The 24,762-nt window shown below is 38.7% G+C and overlaps 1 pseudogene across 7 annotated transcripts; it reads right to left on the reverse strand.

Moving 5' to 3' along the window:
- Window positions 1-8,955: 8,955 nt before the first annotated feature.
- LOC149217116 (PRA1 family protein B1 pseudogene) lies at window positions 8,956-19,161 on the reverse strand (annotated as a pseudogene). Of its 7 annotated transcripts, none has more exons than XR_016251238.1 (4): window positions 18,381-19,161; window positions 9,448-9,534; window positions 9,262-9,354; window positions 8,956-9,089 (listed from the first exon to the last, which is right to left on the reverse strand). The product of XR_016251238.1 is annotated as a PRA1 family protein B1 pseudogene, transcript variant X1 (transcript). The 7 variants fall into 7 exon arrangements; XR_016251239.1 differs by lacking the exon at window positions 9,448-9,534 and adding an exon at window positions 11,690-11,895; XR_016251240.1 differs by lacking the exon at window positions 9,448-9,534.
- Between the last annotated feature and the right edge of the window lie 5,601 nt (window positions 19,162-24,762).

Consider the following 24,762-nt stretch of genomic DNA (forward strand, 5'->3'; position numbering starts at 1 on the left):
ATTGTTTCGGTCACTGTTGAACTGAATGAGCAAGCTGGGGGTTCGGAGACAGCAGGCCCAGGAGTTCCTCAGCAACAGAGGATGGAACACCGGAATGCTCCCTCGACGAATGTGACTGAGCAAAGACAGGATAATAGGGGTTGTGCAATTCAGAATATGCCCACTCCAGCTGGCCCAAGCGCTCCTGCAGCAGAAGATCAAGCTAGAACAAAGGGACATTCCGCGGAGCATGAAGAACCAGAGCATTTTGGCTGCCGCATTATTGAGGAGCAACCTCCAACTCAACATGATGACTGAACAGGCTTGCGTGTCCTTGGTTTTGTTCAATGGTCGAATGCGGTGGTTCTTACCTCTCAGGTTTGCGTGTCTTTGGTTTTGTTTAATTGTCAACAGAGGATTTGTTCATCCTAAGTATGTAGCGTCCAGTTTCAGGTCTTTTCAACTCTTCTTGAGGGCCGGTTTCCCCTGCATGGGTGGCATTCCCTGTCGGTTGGTTAATATTTTGACTAAGGTGGTTTACAAGTCAGATTGGGGTCACTGTCAGAATTCTGAGTCTTCAGTTTTGGATTCAGAGATTCTAAGTCCTAAAGCTAGTTTTTGTAAGTCCTTGGGATAGTTAGTCCATTGTGCACTGTCAGTATGTCGTTTCATGGGCTAGAACTCTCGAGACCCTCGTCTCGCTGTAAGAATATTTTGTATTAATATAGAAGTAGACTAATTCAGAAAAAAAAAAAAAAATGAAAAAAGAAAAAGAAAAAAAGAAAAAAAGAAGAAGTTCAAGTTCAATGGTGAGGAAAAGACTTCTAAGAACACATTCACCTACCTATCACCTTCCCTATTAAATGATATGTCATCATCATAATATCTTGATTTAATCTTCACCGCAATTCAAAATTCAAAGATTCAATTTGAAGGGATGGAGATAAAGTTGTGAGTCGAGTCTCTTCATGTAATGGATTAAAGGTGGTAGATAAAATGGTTCAAACTAAAATTGGAATTCACAAACCACGTGGACATCTTCATTTAATTTCCTTTGCAATCCCAAGTTTCATTCTCGCACCATAATTTATCAAAGGATGATAAAATTGTTTACACAATATGTGTTTTCCCAAAGGCGTTCATGCAGAGCAAGTTGGCTTTGGCAGTGGACTCATTAACAAAACCCCGCTTGTGATATAAAAGAAGAAGGTAATTTTCGATGAGATTAGGAAGAAATCCACGAATATCCATGAACAACAACATCGAATTCTTCCAACCAAACACTCATATCAAATTTCTGATGTTTTTTGCTATCTAGAAGTGACAATTCTTGAATGTTTATGTTAGAAAAATTTCATACACGACATTGCACTACCCCATGTTATTATAGTATAAACTTTTTATTATTAAAATTTTCAAGAATGGCCAATTACAGTGTCAGGGTAATGAATGATAATTCAGTGAGATAGATGCTGATCCATATGTGTCATGTCTCCAAAACTCAACACGTGTCAACACAAAAGATGAGTACAACAGTAATTTTTTGTTTTGTTTTTTTTTTTTCTCGGCAAAGACTAATATCTATTAACTTAAAATAAAAATATTTTTACATGTAAGCAAGGCCTCAGAAGATTCATGAGGCCTCTGTACACAGCAAGTTCGCCTCAGAATGGAAGGATTCTGAGCATAGGTGCTACAAAAAACTTCATAACAGAAAAACATTTCAGATAAGGACCAGAAGATAAGAGAGATTGTGCACGAGAGCATAGAAGCGAGTAGCCATTGCAAGTCTGTCTATAAAACATTGCTTCTGCCCTGGAACTGAGCAAAAACTTCAAGCTGACGGAATTGAGCCATGTGTGTTATCATTGAAACCTGGAAACAGTCGTCTGCTTGACAGACAAAAAGCAAAAAGAACCAGAACAGTGCCGCGTGGCCTTAGTCTTCCTTGCCCCCGCCAGAGGTCTTCTCTTCTGCTGGACGGTCACTAGCCACACCCAGAACTTCATTGCCGACCTTATCGTCCTCAGGGATTAAAATTGGGCGATTGGAGTCATTCAGAGCTTCATCCCCCTCAGCAGGGAAAATATCTACATGGGGCAGAGTAATTCTCGGGCTATCAATATGGCCTGTCTGTTCCACCAGAGCTTTCTCTGGGCTACCCATGGTCAACTGCTGCTCACTGCTCTGAGAGGGTTCCGGAGCGATGCAGGCCAGAGGATGAATCTGGTTTTCTTCTTCAGAGATAATTAAGGTGATGTGGGCAGAGATCAGAGGTCTATTGAGGTTGCTCTGGAATTTAAAATGGGTGGTCTGAAAAGCATTGTTTGGGATAGGCCGACGAACAGAGCTAGAGGGCTGCACATTCGCCTGAGATGGAGGGAGATTAGCAGGTGAGTGATCAGGGTTATCAGAGCTACTGGCAGAGAGCCGAGAGCCATCACCGAGAGTTCCTCTGGGTCTCTTCCTGCCCCCTTGTCGAACCATATTGAAGAGCAAAAGAAGGGCTACAGAAACAACAGAGAGCGCAATTGAAAAACAAAATGCGTGAGCCAGAGAAGGATGAGTGAGTTGCTTACCCCTGAGACGTGCCTGAAGCCTGCGAGGCGCGCCTCTGAGAAGGAGGACCCTCTTGCTTCCCGGAGTTTTCGCAGACCAGAACTCAGAGCCAGAATAATTGAAACACACCATGAGAGGGAAGAGCCGGGTGGTAATGAATATAACCATCCTTGCCATGCTTCGAACCAAGCAAACCATAAATGCGCAGACACCACCGTTTCCGTCGAACTGCTGATCATCCATTTTACTTAAGGTGAAGGTCTGGGGAGCCCCGCTGCTCTGCAGCATGCAGTACGCGGTATTAACAGTTGGCATCAGAGCCATTTATGACCGCAGTAACACCCGCATCCGGGGAATTTTTTGTTTTGTTTTAACATTACTAATGGAAAACTATTAAGTCAGACTTCTTGTCAACCTCAACTAACAATCTTTCTACAGTCCTCATTACTCCTGTCGATTGTAAAGTTTTGGCAATCAGAATATTGTTTTACGGTGATGGTTAAGGCTTGGTACTACCAGGATTGTTTTCCATTAACTCAACTTGCACTTTGGGAAACTCCCACCTCCTCGTAATTTGTAAACTCGGTGACTCTATGTTACATTTGGCAATCTCATTAAATATGCACTGGATAAACTGTACTGTTTAGTTAATGCTTTTGGTTTACGTTGTTAATTTTCCTGCTTTGCCCTCTACGTGGCACGAGCAGGCCCTTCCCTCCGCAGTCACTTTTCTCGAGCTTATCCCCACATCAACGGAGGATGGACTGGGTTGTGATCCTATAGTCCAGATCTTGCCGAGGTTAGGTCTTTCAAGCTCTCGGTTGCCTTGTTGCATTTTCACTTCCACTTCTGGGTGCCAGCTCCGTTTTCCCCCTTTGATTTTCCGTGGGCCTGCTCTGTCTGACGTTCCAGGACTTGAACGAGCTAGAAGGCCTACAGATGCAGGGTTATGGCGTCCTCATCATTTGGTGGAAACCGGGTAAGTGCTCTATAATGTAATTTTTGGAATTCTTCGCCACTGAAATTTTGTTTTTGTTATTCGTTTTCCACAAACTCTGTTGGCTAATGTTTGATGCGGTGCTCTCTGCTTGTAGGGTCCTCCTCAAGAGTCTGGGGCTATCCGTCGTTGCTGCGTGGTAGGCACCTTGCCAGACTTCATCGCCCGAGATTCCCAAGCAAGGGATTTATCTCCGGGGGTTTGTTTTACGGCTGAGCTTGGCTCTTTTGGGTATTTGAAACTGGGTTTGTTGACTGTATTGCTTCTATTACACAGTGTTACGAAGTCTTTTTGAGTTAGCAGTGTGGGAAATTTAACAACTGAGAGCTGTAGTGGTTAAGAACTGTACTCTATACTCGTGTAGAGGGTTTTTGTCTTTCTAGCACCTAGTTTGAACAGTGGTTACTCAGATGTAATTATGTAATTTTTAACTGTGCCATGGTTTATCCCGTGGCTTATCTGGTTGTTCTATGTGGGTTGGAAATGTGCTGGAAAGCATTCTTCAGGGGATAACCTGAGTGAAGCTGTTCACAAAATCTTGTTTAAGCTTATTCGTTTTTTCTAATATGCATTCGCATGAACTCTTAAGTTTTATAGCCTACTGCTAGATGGTTATCGTTCCCTTGCTACATTCTGTTATATGATATAATGGGTTTTTTCCCAATTCTTGCTTTCTGTTCGGATGTTTTGAGTATGTGAACATGATAGCCTCTGTCCAGATTTTCCATTCATCTTTTAATGGTTTATCAGGAATTAGAAGAAGATTCAACGTTGACTGTCAAATATTCATACATCTGTACCATATGATAATGTTTAACATTGGTTTCTTGCTGTTTCCGTGTTTATATCTGGATAGCTAAGTCTTGCATGCAAAATTTCTTAGTTATTCGATTGCTATGGAATTCCTACCTATAGGGTTCTGGAAAGTTTGCTTTGCAATATTTTCTTTGACGTGCTCACTTGCACGATACAGGGTATTCACCCATTAAGACTCTCTGGGGTCCATCCTTTGTTGCGACCTGAGAAGGAAATTTCCCATACATCGTATGCCATGGTTGTCTGCAACTTACCAGTGTTCCATCATTTTATTTTTTTGGTATTTACTTTTATTAACTTGTATAACCATGTTCAGTTTTTCCATGGTGTGAAATCCATGATTGCAGTCTTAAATTTTACATACCCAGCTAGGGTTTTGGTTAGTAGATTGGAAACGTCTTTGCTATAATTATACACTTACCACACCCTAAGGATTTCTCTTCCCTCATGCCAAGATTTTGCGTGGTCCAGAATCTTTTCGAAACCCTACAGATTCACTATAGTTAACATTTACTCACATGTTTTTCCAGAACTTAAGAGGGTTCTATGTGCCCATCCCTTTTCCTGTTTCTCTAAAAGCCAAAGTTCAATAATCACTCTATATATTTTATTTAAAAGAGTCATTTCTGTATAGAGGTTTCAGCTACAGTTTTAATTTTCTATGAATGATACAAAACTTAATCATGCACAACAGTTATAATTTCAGTACCTTTTTTTAGATGTCAATGCATTACTTCAATAGAACTATTCACCTCTGTTCCCTGTATTGCTGTGACCCGTGAAAAACTCCAGAAGCTGAGCCTTATCTTTATCTCCCACTTCCAATTTGCCACCCAACATTGAGATTCGTCTTTCAGGACCAGAATCTCCCCCCTTACTCTCTTGTAGGACCATTGTCCTCAATAAGATACTTGCACCTAGTTCTTGGCTATCTAGTCATCACCAGACTTAGCCATTCCTTTTCTTCTTTCCTCTGCCTGTCCTTACAGTGCAAATTTTGCCTCCCCTCCCTTCCTTTTCTCTGGAAGCCCCTCCAGTTAGGGGAGGTAGTTAGGGTTGCAGTCACAACAACCGTCTTTTTCCAACGTCCTCCTCAAGAATTGCCAGCACTTCAAAGAAAACATTTCTTATTTAAAAAAAAATAAAAAACAATAAAAATATTATTAAATTTCAACATCTAATAATGTCATATTCAGTTTGTCTTTTACCACAGTAAAGTCTAATATTTACATTTTTCTCGGGGCATTACATCTCCCCCTCTTGAAATTGGACATCGTCTCGATGTCTGATGATCATGAACAGCCCTGGGTAAGCTTTTTTCATGAGCTCTTCATCTTCCCAGGTGGCCTCATCAGGCCCAAAGTGCTGCCACTGCACTTTAACTTGGGTAATAGCTCGCTTCCACAGCATTACTTCTCTCCGGTCGAGGATGTTCAGCGGTTCGACCAAGATTTCTCCTTTCGGTTCGACCTGCAACATACAACATCCTAATTCAATTTTATTTTAAAGGAAAAACACTTAGACTGATTTACCGGAGGTAATTCTCACCTGTATATCCTGCCATCTGATTACATGTTTAGGATCATAAACATATTTTTTCAACACAGAAACATGGAAGACATTGTGGACTCGTATGTGACTTGGCAAAGCGAGCTGGTAAGCCACCGACCCAATTCTTGCTAAGACCTGGAATGATCCACAAAATCGAGGTGCCAACTTAGTGCAACCGTTCCATTGTAGTGTGTTATTTTTTTCTCGAATTCTTACATATACATGGTCACCGGCTTGGTACTCCTTGAATTTTCTTTTCCAGTCAGCAAAGTTCTTTTGCCTGTCCTGAGCTACCTTTAAATTGGACTGTACCTTCTTAACCATTTCCTCCATTTCCTTAAGCATTTCGGGACCTAACATTAATTTGTCTTCTAGTCCACCCCAGCTTGAGGGTGTATGACACTTCCGTCCATACAGGGCTTCAAATGGGCTCATTTGCAGTGATGTATGATAGCCATTATTGTACGCAAACTCAACCAAGTGCAGGTAATCTTCCCACTTGGTTGGTTGCTGCATTACATATGCCCTTAACATGTCTTCCACCACTTGGTTCACCCGTTCTGTTTGTTCGTCAGTCTGAGGGTGATATGCTGTACTGAAATTCAGCTGAGTTCCCAATTCTGCAAACAATGTTTTCCAAAAGACCGATGTAAATTTTACATCACGGTCTGAGATTATTGTTTTCGGTAACCCATGCAACCTAAATATGTTTTGCATAAAAATATGAGCGATCTGTACAGCTTTGTAAGTAGATTGCACAGGTATAAAATGTGCTGATTTACTTAATTTGTCCACCACCACCATGATGGAGTCGTTATTTTTCCTTGTCTTGGGCAAACCTGTTATGAAGTCCATAGAAATGGTTTCCCACTTCCATTCCGGAATGGGTAATGGTTGCAATAACCCCGCAGGGTGTTGGTGTTCTGCCTTAATTTGTTGGCACTCTAAACAACATGCCAAGTACTCAGCCACATCTCTCTTCATACCCAGCCAGTAATATTCTTTTCGGAGTGCAGTGATCATTTTCTGATATCCTGGGTGTCCAGCATAGTGACTTATATGAAATTCATCCAAAATCAAATTTTTAATGCTGTTTTGATTGGGCACATACAACCTTTTCTTGTAGCACAACATTCACTACAACAAAACCAGCGATTTGCGCCAGATTTAGCACCAGATTTTAGTGCATTTTTTTTGTAATTGTGATGAGCAACCTGGCGCTAAATCTGGCTCTATTGTACAATTTTTAAAGCGTCCTTTTTTGCACCTGATTTTGCATCCTTTTTCACGCTAGATTTTGCATCATTTTTTACACCAAACTATGCATCATTTTTTGCGTCAAATTTTGAACCAAGATTTGCATCTTATTTTATGACAGGTTTTGCTTCTAGTTTTGTGTCATTTTTTGCATCTATTTTTCATTCTCTTTTGCTTCCTATTTTGTGTCATTCTTTGCTTCCATTTTTGCACTATCATTTGCATCAAGTTTACACTGTATTTTGAATCCAATTTAACGTCTTTTTATGCATCCATTTTGTGTCAGTTTTTGCATCTAGTCTTACGCCAGGTTTTGTATCTAGTCTTACACTAGTTTTTGCTTCTATTTTTGCACCAGCTTTGGTGCCTATCTTTGCACCATGTGTTGAATTTGATTTAGCACCAAATTTTGCATCCATTTTTGTGCCCATTTTTGCATCTTTTTTTGGACCATTTTTTACATCCACATTTACGTTTGATTTGTCTCCATTTTTCCCATCTCATTTTGCACCATATTTTGCGTCATTTGTTTCATCCAATTTTGCATCATTTTTAACACCATCTCTTGCATCTAATGTTACATCATTTTGAGCATCCAAATTTGCATTTATATTTGCATCTTATGTTGAGTCATGTGTTGTGTCCACCTTTGCATCTTATTTTGTCTAATGGTACATTCAATTTAGAGCCATTTTTTACGTCTACTTTTGTATTTGTTTTTGCACCAAGTTTTGCATCCAATTTTAAGCTATTTTATGCCCCTTTTTGCACCATTTTTTTGTGTCTACTTGTGTCCAATGTTGCACCATTATTTTCACCGACTTTTTCATCCAATTTTGCATTTTTTTGGTGTCTAGTTTTACATCGTTTTCACCATCCAAATTTGCATCTTTTTTTGCCTCATTTTGTGTCCACATTTGCATATAATTTTGTGTCTGAGTTCGAGCCTAAATTTGCATGTGATTAATTTGCATCATCATTTGGCATATTAATTTGTAACGTTTTTTGCTTCTTTTTAACGCTCAACTTTGCATCTTATTTTACATCTAGTTGTTGTTTTTTTTTGCATCTAATTTGGTGCCCATTTATGTGTCCTTGTTTTTGCCCAATTTGATATCCTTTTGTATGCCATGTTTTGTTCCCTTTTTTGTGTCAACTATTGCACAATTTTTCACTTCTAATTTAAAACATTTTGTATGTCAATTGTTTGCATTTTGTATTAATTCCTAGTTTAACATCAAATTTTACTTTCAATTTTGCATCCATGGTTACATCCGCATTTGACTTCTTATATAGAGTATATTTTTCTTTACATATATGACCCCCTTTATAGATTCATAGTGAAATTTATGATAGTTTCTAAATATCATTAAAGCAGATATCACAATTCAAAATCACTTGTAAAGAAATTTAAGAGAAATTGACAACATCCATCCAAAAAAATAACAATGTGTCATTAACAATTTTCAAAACATGTATAAAATAGCAACATAATACTAATAAAATCGGTATTATTTTTAATCAAAACAAGTAAAATTCAAATATGATAAACAAATCAAAATATTTCATGAATATCGTTATTCTACGATAAATTAACAACATACATAAATCAAACTCATCGTATGATTACAAAATCAAAATGTCTCATTAATATAGGGTAAATTCACAACACCCATCTAAACATAGCAATGTCATTCTACACAATAATTTCTTCATAAAAAACAATGCATGTGCATGCCTAGCTACCACCACCAAGATCATCTTCATGATCATCTTGACCATCCTCATTACTCTGATCCACATCCTCACCAACACCGCAACTATCATCACCATCTCCTCCTTCACCACCATCATCCTCATCCTCATCATCTCCTGATATATGTTGAACATAATTTGGATCATCGTCTTGGCAATCATTACCTATAGCATTCTGACAAAAAAAATCAATATTACATGTTAGTATTAATTACATAACACAACGCATGTTTTTGTTATACAATGTTAACCATAAAATGAGGTAAGATATAATATCTAATAGTACTAAAAAATAAAATGAAAATATGGTTTAAAAGTATATTGGAAATCCAACTAAGATTACATACCATAGAGTCCATCCAAACAACAAATTCAACCCATCTCTTTTGCTGCAGCACCTCCTTTTCCAAATGATTTGGAGGTATTCCATATTTTAGTTCCTATCAATCAGTAAATAGGGAGAAATTAGATAACAATGACTTTCTTCTAGTACAAAATTTATTAAAAAAATATCACATGTTTAATATACTTACAAAGGTTGTTATCAGTGCTTTTAAACCTTTCTGGCCACTACGATGAGTGACTTTTGTCTTGGTTAACCTCGCCTTGGATGCCTTGTCCTTAAACATAAACCAATTCAATTTATTTTCACACAAATACATGTCTAAGATACTTATAAGTATTAATACATTCTAAATAATGTTTAATGAAAAATTCAATACCTGAATGCTCTCATTGCCGGCTTTTCTTTGTGCATCCAACTTCTCATATGATTAGGCCGATAGGCCTTCCCTTTGAAAGAGACTTTCGTCATCCCTTTCATTCTAAGGTTGACACCTGGCGTTGACATCTGGCGGGCATACAGTAGGCAAATTGTTAATGTTGAGGCAATTTCTGTTTATTCTCAGTGATTGAGAACTTCCGGCAAAACTTCAATGGAAAACTATTACGCCAACGCTATGGCGGTCTCGAATCTTCACCCACTACATTAAGCAGGCAGAAATATTCGCAAATTTGTTACAGCTCCCTGTAATCCGTGAATAAAACGCAAATTTGTTACAGCTCCCTGTAATCCGTGAATAAAACGTTACAAATCACTGAGAAGGCAGTGTAGAGTTAACAGCGATGGGGTTCCTTCTTTTATTTCGCAGGCAGAAATATCCGCAAATTTGTTACAGCTCCCTGTAATCCGTGAATAAAACGTTACAAATTACTGAGAAGGCAGTGTAGAGTTAGCAGCGATGGGGTTCCTTCTTTTAATTCTCACAATATGACAGAGTAGGTGAAATGCCTGGACTGGAGTGATTTTTGTTTAATACTTGGACGAGGAACAGGCACTTGGTATCATGGAAAGGCCAGAGGGGGGCAGCGTTGAGAAACTAACATCCGCTAATTTGTTCGTATTCTGCGCAGCTAGGGCTTTATCCTCCAACTTCCAGCGGTCTTTGACGCGTTTTATATTTATTACTTAATATTTTTAATTTCTGGTTATGCAGTCAATAGTCGAAGTCAGGGTTTGATTCATCCGCGTGATCCTTTTAATGGAGGCCAGGGATCTTCATAAATATCGCGCTTTTGAAAGAGAAAATGAGATTTGGTGCTGTTGTTTTCTTCATCGGTATCCTTGAAGGACAAGGAAGAAGCTTGCGGTGACGGGAGCGACCGTGGATAAGAATTGGGGGAGCAGGTGCTCGGCTTTCCTTGCACATATATGCTGCCTCGAATTGTTATCATTATCAGTATTATTATCTTCTCCCAACAGCGACAGAACGACGGATATATCCTCGGCGCTGTTCTTTCCAGAAATCCATCGTTGTTTGGTAGGGTTTGACGAAGTTCCTAAGTTGATGTGTGGATTTTCCCTCTGGGGTTACTTCTATATATTTTGATGATTAAGGGCGTTGACCCTTCCACGAACTCCGTATTTTTTTGCTACTGAGTCCGTCTAAATTCTGGCGGTTGCTGGAAATGAATGGAATCCCTCCGGTTTGATTCACTGTCGTCAAACCTTAAATTCTTCTTCTGCTATTGTCTTTTGAAATTATTTTTTCTTTCTTTTAAATAAATCTATGGAAACATAGGTTGCTTAAATTTTTACTCACGCCGGATGTCTCTGCGTCTAAAGATTAACCTATCTTCTAAATTTGAGTTAAATGCCCTCTTCCTTTTGCTTGTAGGGCAACTGCAAGTTTGCTACAGTTAATCCCAATATAAATTTGTGATCATATCCATTGTTGCAAGCAACTACAAGCTTCTGCAATATACTAGTGCACTGCAGAATGATTATTGCATTAAGGGCACTGGTTTTGTTACTGGTAAGCTCAGTATTGTTATCCCAGCATAGGATTAATGGTGTGTATATTCACTACAATACAACAGCTGGGCCTGTGGAAGGCAAGCTTAATGTGTATTTGGTCCCCCACTACGTAGGCTCCAATGACAGTCTTCAGGTCTTATTAATTCCTCTATTCAAATATCAAGCCTTATTCTACATTAATCGGTTTGTTGTAATGCATCTGAATGAAATGTATTTACCATAGACTGTGAATCATATCTGCAGCCAGCGCAACCTACCTGTGTGAGGAACATATTGGATTCTTTGGTCTACTCATTGCAAGAAGATCCGAACCGTAAATTCGTTTATGTAGAACAAGTATGTTTTCTTACCAAATAAATCATTAACGTCCTCATGAATAATGGAGGGTATATATGTATACTGAAATGATTTATAACTGAGTTTACAGTACCCAGTCTCTTCAAGTTGATATATCTGACCTGTAGCGCTTCTCTTCTTTTAAAGAATGCACTGTTCGAGCTAGCCTGGCAAGGGTGTCATTACTGATGCTCATTGACTGACTATCCCTTGAATCAGTTAAGCTTGGTTGAACTTCAGTAATGAGCTTGATGAAATCAACAGCCAGGACAGTTGATATATCACGTATAGTGTTAACATGGTGAGCCACTTTTTGTAATCGATGATTCTGTCAGCATCAAAAAATTCAAAAATGTCAATTAACACAAAAGATTCGAACAGAAAATAGAAACTCTAACTATCCATTCTGACATGAATCATAACGAATTCTGAATGAAAAAATTCAAATTCTGATTAGTGTACTTTATTCAACTAAGGAAAGGTTTCGGTCATTCCATTATATATCATCACAGTTTAAACAATGGACCGCAGAACAGTGTTAATTTTAAGATTCAAGGTTTCAAGTATTTCTTAAAGATATAAGACCTAAGAGCTTAATTCAAAAGAATTCACCAATTTTCAGATGCCTAAGTTCTGAGGTTTCTATGTTTAGACTCCGAGAGATCTCTAGAGAAAGGGAAAAGACTTTCTAGAAGCTTTCAATGGATCTTTTGAAGGTCTGGTAGGTAGGATAGATTTAGTATATAGAAGTCATGAGCAGATGAGTTTAAGAGATCTTTTAAAGGACTAGCTACTATCTAACTATAAAACCCTACAACTGCATAAATCCAAAGCACAGTGTGCAAAAACTTTACTGAGCCTAGCCAAGACCATAAGCCACTTTCTATTAGCCAACTTAAATACTTAACTGAATACCATCAGGCAATGTGCCCCGTAAGTTATTTTTGTTTCTCCCATCCCTCCAGAGTCCATATTGCAGGTTTCAGATAATCTAAAAACATTATTGTTGTAAACTATTTTCCAAAGCTGAAATAGAACGTCTCAAGGGTAATGGTGTTTACCCTTACATAGCATGATAACCAAAACGTCCAAAGAGCAAAGAAGCACACAATTACAAAAAATATTTAATATAAACAAATTGAAAAATCAGAACTGAAAAGAAGTAGCTTTATAAAGGCAAGGTTGCGTTCAACAACAACACTTCATTTATACCACTGTCACCAAGACCTTTGAATGGTAAAATAGTTGCAACCCTGTTGTCATGATCTCCAAAATATTTCAAATGTTGATTCCGGAAAGGAAAATATATCACAAGAGAACACCACAGATCCCTCTCGGAAACCAGAGGAGTGTTTGCAATGAGCAAAAACAGCAAAAAAAGAAAGAAAAAACTGTAACCTAATGCGTTAACATTTAAACCCTGGTGCATGAAAATTTTAAAACAGTAATTCGAAACCTTTTGCATTCAAAGTCAAAATCCAGAATTACCATTCTATACCTAAAGGAAATTTAAAATGACAGATGATTGAATTGACCAAAGAACAGGGAAAGATTGTTAATTTCCATATATTAGCATGCCATGCAAACAAAATGTCTCTCTAGATTAGAACTATGTATGAAAGATTCTTAAGGCAGATAAAACAGTAAATTTTATAGTGGAACAATCCTAAGAAGTACAAATATTAGGGCAGAGACTGTTCATTTGATATGAATAAAATATAATTTTTCAACATGACTGCAGGCTACAAGCCATTTGACTCAAAGATTGCCAGAATAGGATCAAAATAAAATATCCTTAAGAACATCCTAGAAAAAAAACCTCATGATAGAGAGTGAGATTGGATCCTTCATCCTCAAAATCCCCGTGGATGTTCAAATAAAAAAGGGGCAGAGAGACACCATAATCTCAGTGGACATTAGGGTGACCATCAGCGAGCTTATCAAGTAATATACATATTATAATAAAGACATCAAAACCATGTATAAGCTTTATCAAAAACAGATTTCCTACTAAAAGCGGACAAGCAAATCGTTATTAAAAGTTGACAGTAACAATTCCTATAGCTGGATCATATCCGAGACTAGAACCACAATAATTGAGCTGAAAACTTGCATTAGGGTCTGAAAGAAGAACTAGAAGCTCATTACATTAGCACATCGTTACAGATATGATTCGGGCACAGATTTTCTTTGCACGGTTGGATTTGATCAACTCTGCTATGTCAATTGCTGGAGTTGTACATTTATACAGCAAGCTCCTGAAAACCTAGCTCCTTCTATTTTGCTGCCCCAAATTATAACTGTGTATTGTAATTGCTAAAATAGAGTTTAGGTTGATGATTTCTCCACCGTATCTGGCCAGGTTGGGTAAGCCAGGTAGCTAATATAGCCCCCACCCGGGTTCAAGTTCTACCAAATGACATGCTTTCACTTTTGCTGTTGGGTTTTACTGCCAAGAACCCAGTGGGTTAGCTCAATTGGTTTGATTTGTCATGAGGCCTCCAACTAGTCTGGCTGAGTCATGAGGTGTCCAGTTCTAGCCTAGCTGAGCCGTGAAGTCTCTGGTTCTGGTCTGGCTCGGCTTCAAGTCCTTCTAAATTCTACCGGGATTGTGCAATATTCAGTCAGACCCGGACACCACATGAGACAGTTTTTATCCCCACAGTTGGCTCACACCCTCAACCCCCCCCATGAAATTTGAACTAGTGACAGACAGGACTAAACTCCACACAAATTAACTACTACTCTACACCTCGTGAATACCCAACATATGACTTATCTAAAAAAAATTAACATCTGTTATCACATCATCAACAGTCCACTAATGGTGTTCAAAAGGACATACCAGTAACCATAAGGTTTTTTTGAGCCTTTTGTATCATCATTTATCCTTTGGAATAATCCAGATCTCCCCTTACCAATTCATCTTCTACAAAATACGATAATGAGAGTTTTGGGTTTCTTTTTAGAAATATAAAACTAACCCATTCTGTAATACTAATTATAATATCAGTTAAACACAATTTTTTCTCTTTTCTAGATATCAACGACAATATTCACAAACCATTACATTCAGCGAAGCTTCTTCTTTAATATGGTAAGTGGAAGAGGTTAATTATAGAATGTTAACAGTATCCATAAACACTGCGTTTCATTTGGTTTTTGTGTTAGTTTCCAAGCATCTGTTAATGCTCCTTGTCATCCGTTGCAGCTTGAGATCACTCTACTAACATAGAATTTTGAACCCGCTTAGATTTAATATGACCAAGAAGTACTGAGAAATAATACAGCATAAAACTAGAGTGTATAGGGAATATGTTTCTGCTGCTTGTAGGAATGTATCCCGTATAAAATTGCTAGAATGAGCTCGTGTTATAAGTGTGCAGCAATGAACCCCAACGCTAATTGCCAAGTGCAACTTTTGTTATAAGTGTGCAGCAATGAATCCAACGCTAATTGCCAAGTGAAACTTTTGTTATAAGTGTGCAGCAATGAATGCTAATTGCCAAGTGCAACTTTTGGGCTATGAAAATTCCTCCGAAGATAGAATTTTAATAACAGAAAAACAAGTTTGCAATAAGGTGGTAGGCAAACTGCCTAGGACTCTAGAAGCAGTTACACTAAAAATTAACTCACAGGTGTGTGTGTGTGTATTGCATAAAGCAAGGTAGACTGACAAGTGAACTATAATAATATGAGACTGATAACCAGAGTCTGCTTGCCACCCTTTCCTCTCAGTCCAGATTCCAGAACTCTGCATTAACGAAGGCTTGTTGCAGACAGAATGTATATAATTGGTGCAACCCATATAAATAACGAGAAAAGGTTTTGGTGTGATATTGGTGAGAGAGAACATGGCTAGGTACATGATTATACTAATCACAAAGAACAGATGCTGAATTTTTATGTTAAGAGTAACACCTTATTATGGTGGAAGACTTTATTACTGCAGCTTGGTTAGATATTCCTTTGGTAAACTAGGTAATTATTGAGTAACAAGTTCAAAAACGTTACCTCTCAAAAGGGCTTACAGAAATTTAATTGAATGAAGTTAATGCACCCAGTAGACAGAGCCATAGGAGATTGTGAATCTAGATTCACGGGGCTATTGAGATCTCTCACTCGAACATAGAAACGTTTAAAAATATATAAATTTGTATATGGATTGAAAGTTTTTGAGAAAGTTTTCATATACTAATGCCTCACACCTTGCATTAGGTTCAAGGAGCATGTGTTGCCGAGGAGGCTTTGGGTGGAGGTCATCACAGATCACCTTGATGGCCAATTATTTGAGGGCCTAAGAAAAGTCATTTAGCAGCTGTAGATTTTGGATCATGTATAGGGAATAGGGAGGCACCAAGAACACATGTTCTAGGAGTTTATAGATAATACATAGGAAGGCAGGGACCATCTCTTAAAGCCTACAACATGCAGCAGGGGGCTACATGCCCACAACATGCACAACAAAGCAATGCGTCCACATTTACCGAAATGAAGAAATATGAACAACCTACTACAGAGGAATGTTAGTTGTGTGTGGAGGGACATATTTTTAGAGATATTGCCCATAGGTGTACAGAGGGACAAAATTTGAGCAGAATTGGACAACGGGGAGACATATGAACAGAGCGTATAGGATTCAGTCATCTTAGACAGTCAACTTTGATTATTCCAAATCTGCTCAACCTCTCAGAAGGTTGCAAAAACGAATTTGCATTTTATGACAATCTGCCATACTTTGTAACCATTATTCTATTTGTGATACATTTATCTATAAGCTGGGTCATGTCAGTCAATTTTCAAGTTTTCATGGATGAGTTCAAATAAAATCTCTCATAAGCCTAAGTTTGGTTGCAATCCGAACCTAGCAGTCAGACAAATCTGTGTCAGATATTCACTCTCCTGCTTGTAGGCCGTGCGTTACTCCAAAGTTATCTTCCATCCATATAGAGTGTATGCAGAGTCCATTACGGATACCGTCAACTACAACAGTCCAACATATAAAGAAACTTTTGATAATGACTATAAAATTCAAATCATAAATGATAAAACTATCAAAATTAAATTTCACATGCAATTTTTCCGAAATTGGATGTTGTCAAATTTAAAATGAGTTTTTGCATCGGTATCAACCCCCAAAACAAGAACCTTCCTTGCAGCAAAGAATACCCACTCACTTTTATAACAGAACTAACTACAGATATGAAAAACTTTAATAACTGAAAACAGCTTTCGACGGCCCTTAAATGAAACCATCTCTACAATTCTAAAAATATGGAGCAAAAATTCTTTTAAAGGAAAATCCCACTCACAAAACCATATATACTGCTACTACGGCAAACAATTGCATGGAGAGTATGGAATGCATAAACGACATCAAATTTGCAGTATAACTGAATCTATTTTTCCGAAATTCATAAGAAATGAAAAATACAATGGGATCTTGTTAAGGACATAGCAGCAATGCTTTCTATGAACAATATCTGCTAGTTCAAACCTAAAGAAATCTGCACATAACAAAACTCCACTAAGAACAGATCTGAATCAGGGACTTTAACACCTTGACTTGTACTGGCAAGCACACCAGGTTCACTCTTCCATGAATAACGGTAAACCCACCACAATCAAGCTTTTCCCTTTCAAGATAGCTAAATTAAGGAACATGAAAAAACCATTTCACTAAAAACAAGAAAGGATGATCTGGAACTTTTTCCCAATTACCAGTTCTACCATAACAGAAACACTGAGCACGCATAAACCCATTTGCTGGCCAATAAGAAATTACAGGCGGTACCTACTCAGATTTTCCAAGACATCACCTGATATAATTAAAAAAGGATGCGGTCCATTTATTTGAGCTCGTCTTTTTTTTTAACAGAAACAACTCATTATTTTTGGAAGGAACGGATCAATCTCCTAGGACGTGTCGCCCAGGGGATTACCGCGTATATGTGAGAGGATGTAAGAAACAACACACTTGGACTCGAACCTAGGCCAGTGGGAGGTAAACTCTCACCGATTTACCAGGTAAACTCTCACCGAGGTAAACAGAACGCAAGGGCAAAACACCCCGCGGGGAGATGAATTATTTTACCAATTTTTGCTCAAGAAAAGCAATGCCATTAAATTGTCTTCAATTCTTGTCATATCAGCTAACACCATAAACTGATAGAAAAAGGGTGCATATACACATTGTTTTACAGCCCTCGAGTTTCCTTATAAACCGAATAAGCACGATTCAACCCTAATTTTTTTTCCCAAAATTCACACGAACATAATTTAGAAAGGAAAAGAAGGAAACCCTTAGATGGTTGTTTTTTCTCTCCTTTCTTCTTAAAATTGACAGAGATAAAACAATTAAAGAAAAATAAAACGCAAGGGAAAAATGAATCCCACTGTGGGATGAATTATTTCACAAGTTTTCTAAACAATGGCAATTTCAATTAATCGTCTGTCTCTTATTTTCCGTCACTTCTTTGAACCAGAAAACTGCATAAATTGATCGAAAAAAAAGATATAAAGTCATTTTTTCTCCCCTCGCGTTTTATTCGAATCCATAGAAATTCTATTCTACCATAATGTTTACCCCCATATTCACATAAACCCACCAGAAACAAAAATAGAGAAACCTTACGATGATTTTTTTGTCCATAGAAACCCAATTCAACCCTGATGTCTTTTCCCAGATTCAAATAACCCCAATTGATAAAGAAAAAAGAGAAACCCTAAGATGGTCTTTTTTTAAACCTGCTATTCTTCTTAAAATTCATACAGATCAAACTGAAAAATTAGAAATTAAGCAAATTTGCGTACATGGAAAACCCCTCAGACATTGGCAACAGCCGGGGTAGGGCCGCCGAGGAAGGAGAGAAATCCAGGAACGGGCTCCTCTTCGTCCAAAAAGAGATCTTCAGGAACCCTAAACGCGCCATGTGCGCACACCATCGCTACCCCGATCATCAACGCCGAAATGAGCACAGCCCCGACGCTCGTCATAAAGACGATAACAATCGTAAGGACTGTCAGGATTCCCAGCACCTCCCGGTCGCTATAGGTTCTATCGAGCAGAACCAGGGGCTCCCTCCTCAACAGATAAAGGAAGATCCAGCCCCCTAGGAGCGCAACGAGGAGGAAAAACGAGATAGGGTTGGACAAAAGGCTGAAAGCGAGAACGCCAGAGAGCAGGAGGAGGTAATTCACGCGGAAGTATGTCCAGTTCTTGCGGACCCTGGTGACCGCTTCTGCCATGGATGCGGGCTTTGCCAGGGAGTTGCGGTCTACGAGCTCCGGCCATGGCCTCCTTTGGGAAAGGGCGTTGTTGGTACCTTCTAAGAGCCCAGAGAAGAAAACACGAGCGGCGGTCGGCGTCGTTGGCAACGTCGTTATTGTAGGCACCGTGTCTGCAGATGACGATGTTGGAAGAGGGCTATAAGCAGCTGCCATTTTCTGGTTCTGGTCTGTATTAGAGTCTGTAAGCAGGGAACTACGTGGAAAAGATCGCAGCAGCGCAGGAGCAGAGGCCTTCTGAATCAAAATGTATTATCGGTGTGGAATGGCAACACCAGCCTCATAACAATGAATATGAATAGCCCAGACTAATTTTTTCATCTTTGGTTTTCACATTGCCCAACGGTGTGTCCTTCGACATTTATGATTTTTATATGTTTAGTTAGTATATATTATGTTGATATATTAGTTAATTATGTCGTCGTAAGAGTGGATGGTTGACTTTTGTGTCGGAAGGAAAACTGAAAAATGGTTTTATTAAAAAATATCAATATATTAATAAATATAAAAATGGTTGATTATAGTTATTTTCTTTCATTTGCATTTGTTAATGGGATTGTGTTAGGTGGTGGGAAATGGGATTGTGTTAGGTGGTGGGTGATCTATGTTAGAAATAAATATAAATTGTGATAATTAATAATTAATGTGGTTATATAAATTAAATGGTTGATAAATTCTGGTATGTGTAATAATTTTAGTTCATTGTACTTGGTGTATGTGAATACAACTATGTAAATTTTGAATATATGTAAATTATGTGAAAATAAACTCATGACTACCTTGACTGCGCTAACATGCAGTGAAGTTTGGAATGGGCAGATTGGGAAGGACATCACCCATATTGTCCCCCTTCCTCATGGAATTTGGCTGAGACAAGACATCACCCATATTGTCCCCCTTCCTCAAGGAATGTGGCTGAGACAGGATGATAGCCTTAAGGGAAAACAAAAAGATGACAAGACAACAAGTTGAAGAGTGTGGAAGAGTAGTCGAAGTGTGTGGAAGAGGCAAATAATAATGGGTACAGAAGCTTGCTGCACAAAGAACATGCAGAATGCTAGAGACTGTGAAACAAGGAGTCTTGGGAGAAGACACTAGAGAAGAAATTTGTGTCAAGTTGTTGGTGAGAAGATAACATGTGTAAAGATGGGTGTGATTGAACCCAATGCTTTGTGAATTAGGAATACATTTCTTGTGACCGCATGAAGGCCATTGAACCATGTGTTTAAGCTTGGAGGGCCAGTGGGAACTCATTGGAGGAATTGGGTCACTATGGTGCTTGCCATGAGGTTGATAAACCACCTGGACATTGGATTATGGACCCCTACGATTCTTGCCATGAATATGCAACTGATAAACCACCAAAAGCAGTGGATTTCGCCTCTTGGAACTGAGATATAACCCATTTAGCCTTAGGTGAAGTCATGTGTTTTAACCCAAAGAGCAAGTGAATCACTATGGTGGTTACTGCTAGAAAGTGATTGATAAACCACCTAGACAGTGGACTCCTCATCATGGTTATGTGATTAAGCCTTGGGTGTGAATTTCCTTGAATACACATCCCCTCGAACTTTAGATCTGGTTCGAAGGGGCGGGTGGTTAGCTACAATAAAGGCTACAGTGTGACTAGCCTATGGTTGGATGGAGAGTTGAAGTCCCTCCTTCAGTTTCCAACCATATTGAAACACATAGATAAGTGTAACATGTTTGTGTATATTGTCTTATGGACTATGATGACTTTTGTTTTGAAGCAATATCTTGTGTGTTTGTAAATGTGATAATTCCCTGGCTGTGAAGTTCGTTGATATGTTCATGAGTGGAATAACATTTGCAAAATTATGGTTTCGATACTTACTTGGGCTATGTTATTTATTATTATGTTCATGATGAAAGTGTAGTTATGTGTTTATGTATACGTAAATGTACCCTAAGAACATGTTGATGAACATATAGTTCAGACCACTCATGCACTGGTTATTTAGTGTGAATCGAGAGTTGGGCTTTAGGCCTTGGGTTATATTACACATTAAGGCCTTGAGTAGTTAGGCTAGGTGAGGTAGCAATCATCCTACTTTATAAGCCCAATACATCCACGTCATTAGGACGGTAGGTAGTGTGAGAACTGAACTTCATCCCTATGCTAGTGAGCCTGAGACTAAGTGGGCACTGGTGGAACCACATCCCAACAAAACCATGCCGCATGAACTGGCGCCGACCATCACCCATCAGTTGTCGTTTATGTCCTCAATAAACCAATCAAATCAACACAATAACCAACGCAATTTAGTGTAGACAAAAGAGTTGAGTGTGGGGCCTAGGTGGAACTAAGAGCGTTGGGAGAGTTGTTTGCCATCCACTGCTCATCACTTGTTGTTGAGTTCTTTGTAACCTACAACATAGTGAGAGCATCAATGGAGGCATGGCTGACCCGATCAAAGTTCCAAAGTGGAACCTTGAGTCCACCTTTACCGCTCGCCTCCTGCCACCCTTCTTCTTGTTGACACCGAGCACCGTGGGTAGAAATAACTTGTAACGATATGACGTGGGCCTGATGGTGGGACTCACCAAGATGTCTTGTCAAAGTTATGCAAAGGCCATAGTTTATATGTTTTCATGGCCTCTTGTGATAGGATGAGCTTTAATCAAGTGTAACTATTGATCTAGGAATATGATTAAGGTAAAATTGGTATTGTCGGAAAGCTCTCAACAAGCTAAATGCAATGGTGATATCGAAAGTTAATTCCATAGACTTACAATAATTAGAGTTTTCTCTAACCCCATCTTCGTAATGGACCCTGGGGATCGGGTTGACGATAAGTAACACCCCCCTCAGCTGGTTGGGAACCTTTAAGGGGTGTGGAAGGGAGGTAGTTACATAGTGGTATCAGGGTCCAAGTCCAACACTTGGACTAGATGGGCCTTGAAAGATAAAGTTAGAAGCTTTGTTAAGAGTTATAGAGTGGATCATAAAAGAGCAATCACTAAACCCGAAGAGGCTCACACACACCCACACAATAAAAAAAATTGACTTGATAATTTAATTGTTACATGGTACATGTGTGTTAATGATGACTTTGCATTTGATGTGATTGTTGGTTTGACAGGTTGATTAAATGTTATTTTGATTCCTAATATGCATATTGTTATGGATTTAAAATTTTAGCTAGTTTCATATCAACATGCCTATTACAGATATGCTGAGGTGATCAGTAAATTGAGTTGATTTATTTTTTATTGGCTAACATTCATGTGTGTGCAAACACACACACACAGAATAATATGAAAATTCTAGCAAGGATAAAGAAATGAGCAGCAGAATGGTAGAATACAACATGCCCAAATCCTATCATCATTAGGAAGAGGAATCGTGGGAAAGAGGTTGAAGAAAAATTCCCCTAACTAGATGGAGACCCTCAAGAGTTTGAGAGATGGATTGAGAAGCTACAAAGCAAATAATGAGAATATTGTTTGAGCATAAGAAAGACATATGATACTCGTTCTCGAGCTCTATACATATTATACTCGTCTAGACATATGATACTCGCATCTCTACGTTTCACTTCTTTACTCTCTTCTCTACCGAGATAAAGATCTAGATCTAGTATAACTTAGCCATTCCAATAGCCAATAGTCTTTAGTCCTATTTAGTACCCTTCTAATAGTCCCCTTGGCATAGTAGGTAGATATTGATTCCTTGTCCATGCATGAAGTTCCATAGCAAGAGATTAGACCCACTTCACCATTGACCTTAGCATATGGAAGGAAGGAGGTGTAGATGCCAGTCATAAGGCCAGGAGGTGCCCTTCTAGATAAGCCCATAGCCGATTATAGAGGAATCCCCTGTTTCATCGCAGATTGATGCTTAATATTGAATTTGCCATAATGTTCCTTGTTCTCGACACGACACTGGTGAATAAGAAGCGGGGGGGGGGCTTGACAAAGCACCCAACCCCTACTTTAGCCCATTGATCGTGAGGCATCCAACCCTTCACCTTCTCTCTTTGACCCTGCAGCGCTTAACTACGGTACTCTCTCACTTCGCCTAGCTAGGTTGTTCCTAAACTTGACCTTGCCTAGCCGGGTTGTGAGCCTAACAATTGGTTGGTCGGGGAACACCATCAAATACCAAAATTCTTAGGTAGGGGTTGTGAGCCCTAGCTTTCTATCTTCTTCTCTGTAATTTGAATAGAACACCATCAAATACCAGAATTATCAATTCCCATTCTCCAAAACTTTTAAATGTGCGGAACTGAGACAGAAATCATTCAATCAAACCACTCGAAATGCATCTGAATGTTGATCCATTAACTTAAAGAACTTCTTCCCAAACTCTGCCATTTTTTAAAAACAAAATTTGAGCACAACCTTGTCTAGTCCATTTATAGAGAGCGTTAGTTTATGAAATCTTGCCTGTAAGCCAAAATAGAGTCAAAATTTTCCATTGAAAGCTCAGAATAGCTGAACCAGAAATAACCCTTGTGAAATTTGCTGCTTAAAACATTGTTTTGAGCACGGCCTCTTTCTTCATATTTATTTTAGATAATACGGTAGCTTATTTAATGAAATATTTCCAGAAAGTTGAAATATGGCAAATTTTTCCAATCAAGAACTCTAAATAAATTCATTAGACAAGGCGTAGAGGATTCATGACGGCGACAAGAAAATAATGGCGCTTTGCAATTTTAGCACTCTCTTGCAGAAAAATACCTTTTCTGAAATCGTTTTGACCACGAAGAAACGCAGATGAACTGTTGGAAGTCGTGCAGAGAGAGATCTGGTGGCTCGTGGATCGATTCTGGAGCAATGTTTTATGCGATTGCAAACCATGATTGTTCATATGCGAGCATCCATAAAATCATCTCATTAAACGCCACATGCAGTGCATTTAAAACTCAAGCAAATTCTCTCATATGATAAGGAATTTATAACATAGAGGGTAAGAAACCAACATACAGAACAATCCACGCAAGTGAGTCAAACTAGATCAAAAGAGAGAACGACACTTGGAAAACAGAGCACCGCTACCCAACCTAGAAATGACTCTTCAGTTCACCACCGAGTCGAGTTTCTTGCCATGGATCAACCGCCTCCAATTGATCTATGCAATGGATATTTAATACCTTATTTCATGATATGGTTTCCATTAGCGGTGTCTCGCTTTTATGGATCTTTTATCCATTTGCGTAGGCTTATCTCATAAAAGCTCACCTTTCTCTCCCATGAGGATTTTCCTCATAGAAGATTGCCTTTCTCTCCCGCACAACTTTTATGTTTTTCTCAATGGATATTTATCTCCAATCCATCCAACTTATCTAGAATTAAATTGAGAAGCTTTACCATGAAAGAATTATCCTTTCCCATTCACCAATGTGATTTGCAAGAATCTCATCTCTTGGTGTCTCGCTTTTCCAAGTGATTAATTTATTAATAATGTATTTACTTTTTATATTACACATCATACCTAGCTTTTCTCAGCTTAGGTTTGCAAAGTTTGACACACAAGGGAGGGGTGTTACATTTTGGATCCCTCTCTTTCCTTAAGATCCCTCCAACTGCAGCTAGAGTTCTTAGATGACTGTAAGGAGGAAGCCCCTATTGGAAAGGGATAGACAGTTTGAAGGTGTCTATCTTGTTGGTAATTCCTATATCGAAAAGTTTGTATTTTCATAGTCCAGGGGTTGGGAATACACAATTCCCATCCACTTGAGCTCAATTTTATCTTGCAAAACTTCATTGTGATCTACCTAAACACATATGCAAACATAGGTGAAAATGCCTTTCAAAAGTCTTTCCCTGTCTACTTTGACGAATCTTCCAATAAAATTGCCCACTTTTTCTAAGAGATCTAGATGGGTAAAGTGAATGGGAAAACTGGAATCTTACCCATACTAGAGTAGTCATCAGCAAC

The sequence above is a fragment of the Pinus tabuliformis genome, chromosome 1_1 (assembly GCF_031772625.1).
Source record: "Pinus tabuliformis cultivar Carrire ecotype Pingquan chromosome 1_1, CPIR1, whole genome shotgun sequence".
NCBI classification, from domain to species: domain Eukaryota; kingdom Viridiplantae; phylum Streptophyta; class Pinopsida; order Pinales; family Pinaceae; genus Pinus; species Pinus tabuliformis.